The following is a 6,000-nucleotide window of genomic DNA, read 5'->3' on the forward strand; positions in this document are numbered from 1 at the left end:
ACAGTGATAGCTTAATTGCCGCCTCAATAACTCCTGCATGCTCCTTCATTCTTTCATGCCGTTAAAACTGCATGGTCCCCCCTCGTTCTCCACTACTTTGTCTTCCTCGAATGGCCATTAAAACTACTCACCCTCCCAGGCCTCCTCATTCCAACCACGATGTTGATCCTCCTCTTCTAATCCATCGCCCAATGTTCCTAGCTACTTGAGTTGTACTATCAACATTACCATGGTCTCTTCTCCTCCACCGCTGCCAATCGTCGCTCCTCCTACACCATCGCCACCTCCGGCCTCTCCTCTATCTCCATTGTCGTACTCGTCGGAGGAGGAGGAGGAGGAAGCAATGCCGGCCTCCTCCGATGACCACTCCTCCTCCTCCCCATACAATTATGATTGGAAGAACTTCTTGGGTTAGCAATCTTGTTTTCTCTTGGTCCTGATTATCATGAGTATGATTTATTTTTCATATAGTTTGCAACTAGATTATTAGCTAGTTGATGTAATCATATTGATTAGATATGTTAGTCAAAATAACTATGGCAGTTATGGTATAAACTAAGTGAGTATGTTACTAGTCTTCATGAAGTTTAACCTAGTTGAAACATCTCTGGTAGACCCTGAATTTTTGCTAGTCTTTTATCTACTTTTAGAAGTTGTTAAGTGTTTTCTAGTGGTCAGTCTATCTACTTAGGTTGTATTCACTAAAAAGTGAGATAATTGAATTATCCTATGACAAGACAGGAATCAGGGGAGTCTTCAAGCGCTTAGTAGGTGATAATTGAGGGAAATAATAGATTTAAAGGCGCTTCTTAAATATATCATGCAATAATTTTTTTGGGTAAGAACCGCAACTATTAGCTACCAAGATAGAACTTAATGCATATGAAGTTGAGGCTTGTAGATCTATCTTTTGTATTGTATATGTTTTCTCACAACCGTTGCAACCATCCACCACTCTTATGCAATTACAGAATAGAGCTAATTTGTTAGGGTAAATTAGTTACTCCTATTTGGTTTAATTATGTTTGGGAGAATCGCTATTAAGGACCCTCGATGTCCCTTGGTCCCCATAGTCTAGCCCCGAAGACCGCCAGGCTTTGGCCCCCTCCGAGGCCCGGGGCTCCGAGGTGGTCCCAGAGACCATGCCTTCGAAGACCCGGAGCCTTCCAAGCCTTTGAGAAGATCAACCAGCAGGGAGCCCGTAGGCCATCCCCACATGCACTGAGGTGACTAGCATTTAATGTTGGTGCAGTGGTGGCCGCCTGACACCATGGAGCAAGTGGTGGTTGCTTGAAACGCTTGTACAATACAGCGCCAAAATAGATGACCCATAGCTAGGACAACCGCCTTACCAGCCATATAGATAATTATGTTGGGTAACGGGTAGGCTACGCTAGCACAAAATAAATTTTCTCTACCGCATTCAACCAGGAAGCCATGCGAGTAGGGGATCATGAATCGTTACCACTTGACGAGCAGTGCAGCGGAAGAAGAGTTGGAGCAGACCAATCCAACGTCTTGCGCGTCAAGTAGTCGATCGTCAACCTCGTCCCGAGCACGTCCCGAGCACCTTCCGAGTACTCGCGAGTACGTCCCGAGTACTCCCGAGCACAACCCGAGTACCTCCGAGCACGTCCCGAGTACCCCCCGAGCAGGACCCGAGTACCCCCGAGCACGTCCCGAGTACCCCGAGCACGTCCCGAGTACCCCCGAGCACGTCCCGAGTACCCCGAGCACGTCCCGAGTACCCCTGAGTACGTCCCGAGTACTCCCGAGCTGATCAACACCGCAATAGTAGCAGCGCCTCTACGGTATCCACACGTACAAGGATGGAATCGCCGTACGCCGGTGTGCTAGCACCGCGCGCCCGGCTAGGGTTTTGAAGGGAGTTCGGGAATAGGAGGCGGCCAAGGTTTTTGGTGGTAAGATCTGTTTTTCGGAAAAACTCAATGCGCCTTGGCCCCTGCCTATTCTTATATAGAGCACACTAATGGGCCTTTAATCAACATTAAAGCCCATTAGCAGATCCAATCCGCAAACTCGATCGCCTCTAGGGCATATCACCAACAATCTCCCACTTGCACTAGAGTCAGTACAAGTTTTATATTCCATCCCCTTAAGTGTGTGACCCGTTAGGTTGATGTGTAAACGGCCGCTATCCGGAAACCCTTTTCTGAATTGCAAGTCAATAGCGGTACCTAGCAGGACATATTGACTCCCGAATGCACACAAAGATCATATCGGCTGAACCTTGATATACTCATGCACCAATCCCTTTACCACACGATACCAGTCAAGCTCAAGGTGAGATTTGTGCCACCCTTGTGATAGCTCGACCATTCACTCAATCAAGTAGTGGATTCACCATGATTAACTCTTTAATCACATTGGCATGGCCATGCACTTTCCAATCCAACTACCTCGAGGGGCCCAGAGATATCTCTCCCGTTATTTAGGAGGGATAAATTCCATCTTGATCACTCACATCCCACGACATGTTTCATAACACACCCGAAAGCAACCTTTATAACTACCCAGTTACGAAATAGCGTTTGGAAGCCCCTAAGTGTGTTACTACACATTCTGGAATCAATGATGATCTCAGGTCAAAGGATTCTGTAGGTACACCATTTGAGATAACAACTGATGGCACATTAAAAATAACAATCCCAGCAGTATCTCAAGGTGGGTCTATCCAACATCATGTTCTCTAACATGTGTCCACATTACTGATTTGATATCTCCATATCTATGATCCGTGAAACATGATCATCATTCAGTCAAATGTGTCAACCTATAAATCATTATTGTCCCACACAATGATATGAGATTAGGGACTATTTAGAACAACATCATAAAAACAAAGAGTTTCACAAACAAGTCACACACTTGCTGATCAATGTAAATGATAATTATTCATGGAACCAGATAACAATTATCCAAAAGTACATTAGCATAGACAGAACACATTCTCTCACATGCACTAGAGTCTATCCCGCAAGTATCTAATACCCATAGAGCTCAAGTGTGCCTCATGCTTGGGCTGTGGGAGAGGCTTCGTCAACGGATCAGCAATATTCGAATCCGTGTGCACCTTGCATATCTTTACATCACCTCTATCAATACTCTCTCGAATGAGGTGATAGCGCCGATGTATGTGCTTGGACTTCTGGTGCGACCTAGGCTCCTTGGCTTGTGCAATGACACCGCTATTGTCACAATAGAGGTCCATTGGACTGGACGCACTAGGGACCACACCCAACTCAGAAACAAATTTTCTGATCCAAACAACCTCTTTTGCAGCTTCCGAAGCTGCGATATACTCGGCCTCCGTCGTGGAATCAGCAACCGTTTCTTGCTTGGAACTCTTCCAACTCACCGCACCTCCATTAAGGCAAAACACAAAACCAGACTGCGATCTCGAATCGTCCTTGTTGGTTTGGAAGCTAGCATCGGTGTAACCATTTACAATGAGCTCCTCCTCACCTCCATAGACTTGGAACATATCCTTAGTTCTTCTCATGTACTTGAGGATACTCTTTACTATAGCCCAGTGACATTCACCTGGGTTCGATTGATATCTGCTCGTAACACTTAGAGCATATGAGACATCTAGGCGTGTACAAAACATAGCATACATGATGGACCCGATAGCAGAAGCATACGGGATCGCACTCATCCTCTCGAGCTCATCAGATGTCATAGGACATTGATTCTTGCTGAGAGTGATGCCATGTGACATTGGCAAGAAACCTTTCTTAGAATCCTGTATATTGAACCGATTCAATATCTTGTCAATGTACGTGCTCTGGCTTAATCCGATTAGCCTTCTCGACCTATCTCTATAGATCTTTATGCCCAATATGTATGCTGCCTCTCCTAAATCTTTCATTGAAAAACTCTTTTGCAATGAAGATTTGACAGCATCGAACATTGGAATATTATTTCCGATCAATAATATGTCATCCACATATAAGACCAGAAAAACACAAGTGCGCTCCCACTAGTCCTTTTGTAAACACAAGGCTCTTCTTCATTCTTGATGAAACCAAACCCTTTGATCACTTCATCAAAACGAAGATTCCAACTCCAAGAAGCTTGCTTTAGTCCATAGATGGACTTTTGCAGCTTGCAAATCTTCCCAGCATTTTTTGGATCGACAAAACCTTCAGGCTATGTCATGTACACATCCTCACTTAGGTTTCCATTAAGGAAAGCCGTTTTGACATCCATTTGCCATATCTCATAGTCGAAATATGCAGCAATTGCTAGAAGAATCCGAATAGACTTTAGCATTGCGACGGGCGAAAACGTTTCATCATAATCAACACCTTGAATTTGCCTGAAACCTTTCGCCACCAATCGTGCCTTATAGATGTGAACATTTCCATCAACGTCTATCTTTTTCTTAAAAACCCATTTACACTCGATAGTTTTCACACCATCAGGTGGATCGACCAAGTTCCAAACTTGGTTTTCTCGCATGGATTCTAACTCGGATCTCATGGCTCCAAGCCATTTTTCAGAGTCTGATCCCACCATTGCTTCCGAGTAAGTCTTAGGTTCATCATTGTCCAACAATAATATGTCGCGCTGCTCCGTGGTCAGGAACATAAACCGCTCGGGTGCACGACTGAACCTTTCCGACCGACGTGGGGCTGGTGTCTCGACAACAGGTTCTGCAACATCTTGCATACCGAGTTGTGGTTCAATAGGAGCTGAAACACTTTCAAGTGGTTCCCGAATTTCTTCGAGTTGCACCGTGCTCCCACTAACTCTCTTCGCGAGAAATTCTTTCTCAAGAAAGACACCATTCCGGGCGACAAACACTTTGCCTTCTTCCCGGTTATAGAAATAATATCCTTTGGTTTCCCTAGGATACCCCACAAGGAAGCATTTATCAGATTTGGGAGTGAGCTTATCGAATGACAAACGTTTTACATAAGCCTCACAGCCCCATATCTTAAGGAAAGACAATCTGGGATGCTTCCCGGTCCATATCTCATATGGTGTCCTCTCTACAGCCTTAGATGGAACCCTGTTTAACGTGAAAGCAGCAGTTTCTAGAGCGTATCCCCAGAAGGACAACGGAAGATCAGATTGGCTCATCATCGACCGGACCATGTCTAACAAAGTTCGGTTCCTCCGCTCAGACACCCCATTCCATTGTGGCGTACCCGGTGGAGTCAATTGTGGAACGATTCCACATTGCCTTAGATGATCACCAAATTCATGGCTCAAATATTTACCTCCATGATCTGATCACAGAAATTTAATTGTCTTGCCTATATGATTTTGTACTTCATTCTGGAACTCCTTGAACTTTTCAAAGGATTCAGACTTGTGCCTCATTAGGTAGATGTAACCATATCTACTAAAGTCATCGGTGAAAGTAATGAAATACTGTAAACCACCTCTAGCTGTAGAACTCATCGGTCCACATACATCTGTACGTACTAGGGCCAATAATTCATTTGTCCTCTCACTTCGACCAGTGAAAGGCGTCTTAGTCATCTTGCCAAGTAAACAAGACTCGCATGTATCAAATAATTCAAAATCAAATGAATGTAGAAGACCATCTTTATGGAGCTTCTGCATACGCTTCTCATTTATATGACCTAATCGACAATGCCAAACAAAAGTGGGATTCAAATCATCAAGCCGAGGCTTCTTTGTATCAATGTTATAAATAGTTATATCCTCAAGATCCAATATATATAATCCATTTACTAATGGACAATTACCATAGAGCATACCATTCAAAAATATCGAACAACACTTGTTCTTTATTATGAATTCATAACCATCTTCTTCCAAACATGAAGAAGAGATAATGTTTTTGCCCAAGGCAGGAATATAATAACAATTATTTAATTCCAAAACTAATCCTGAGGGTAGCGATAAGGAGTAAAAGCCAACGGCCAATGCAGCAACTTTTGCACCATTGCCGACGCGAGCATCCAATTCGCCTCTTGCACACTTCCTAGTCCTTTTCAGTCC

This window comes from Phragmites australis, chromosome 9 (assembly GCF_958298935.1).
Source record: "Phragmites australis chromosome 9, lpPhrAust1.1, whole genome shotgun sequence".
Taxonomy (NCBI): Eukaryota; Viridiplantae; Streptophyta; class Magnoliopsida; order Poales; family Poaceae; genus Phragmites; species Phragmites australis.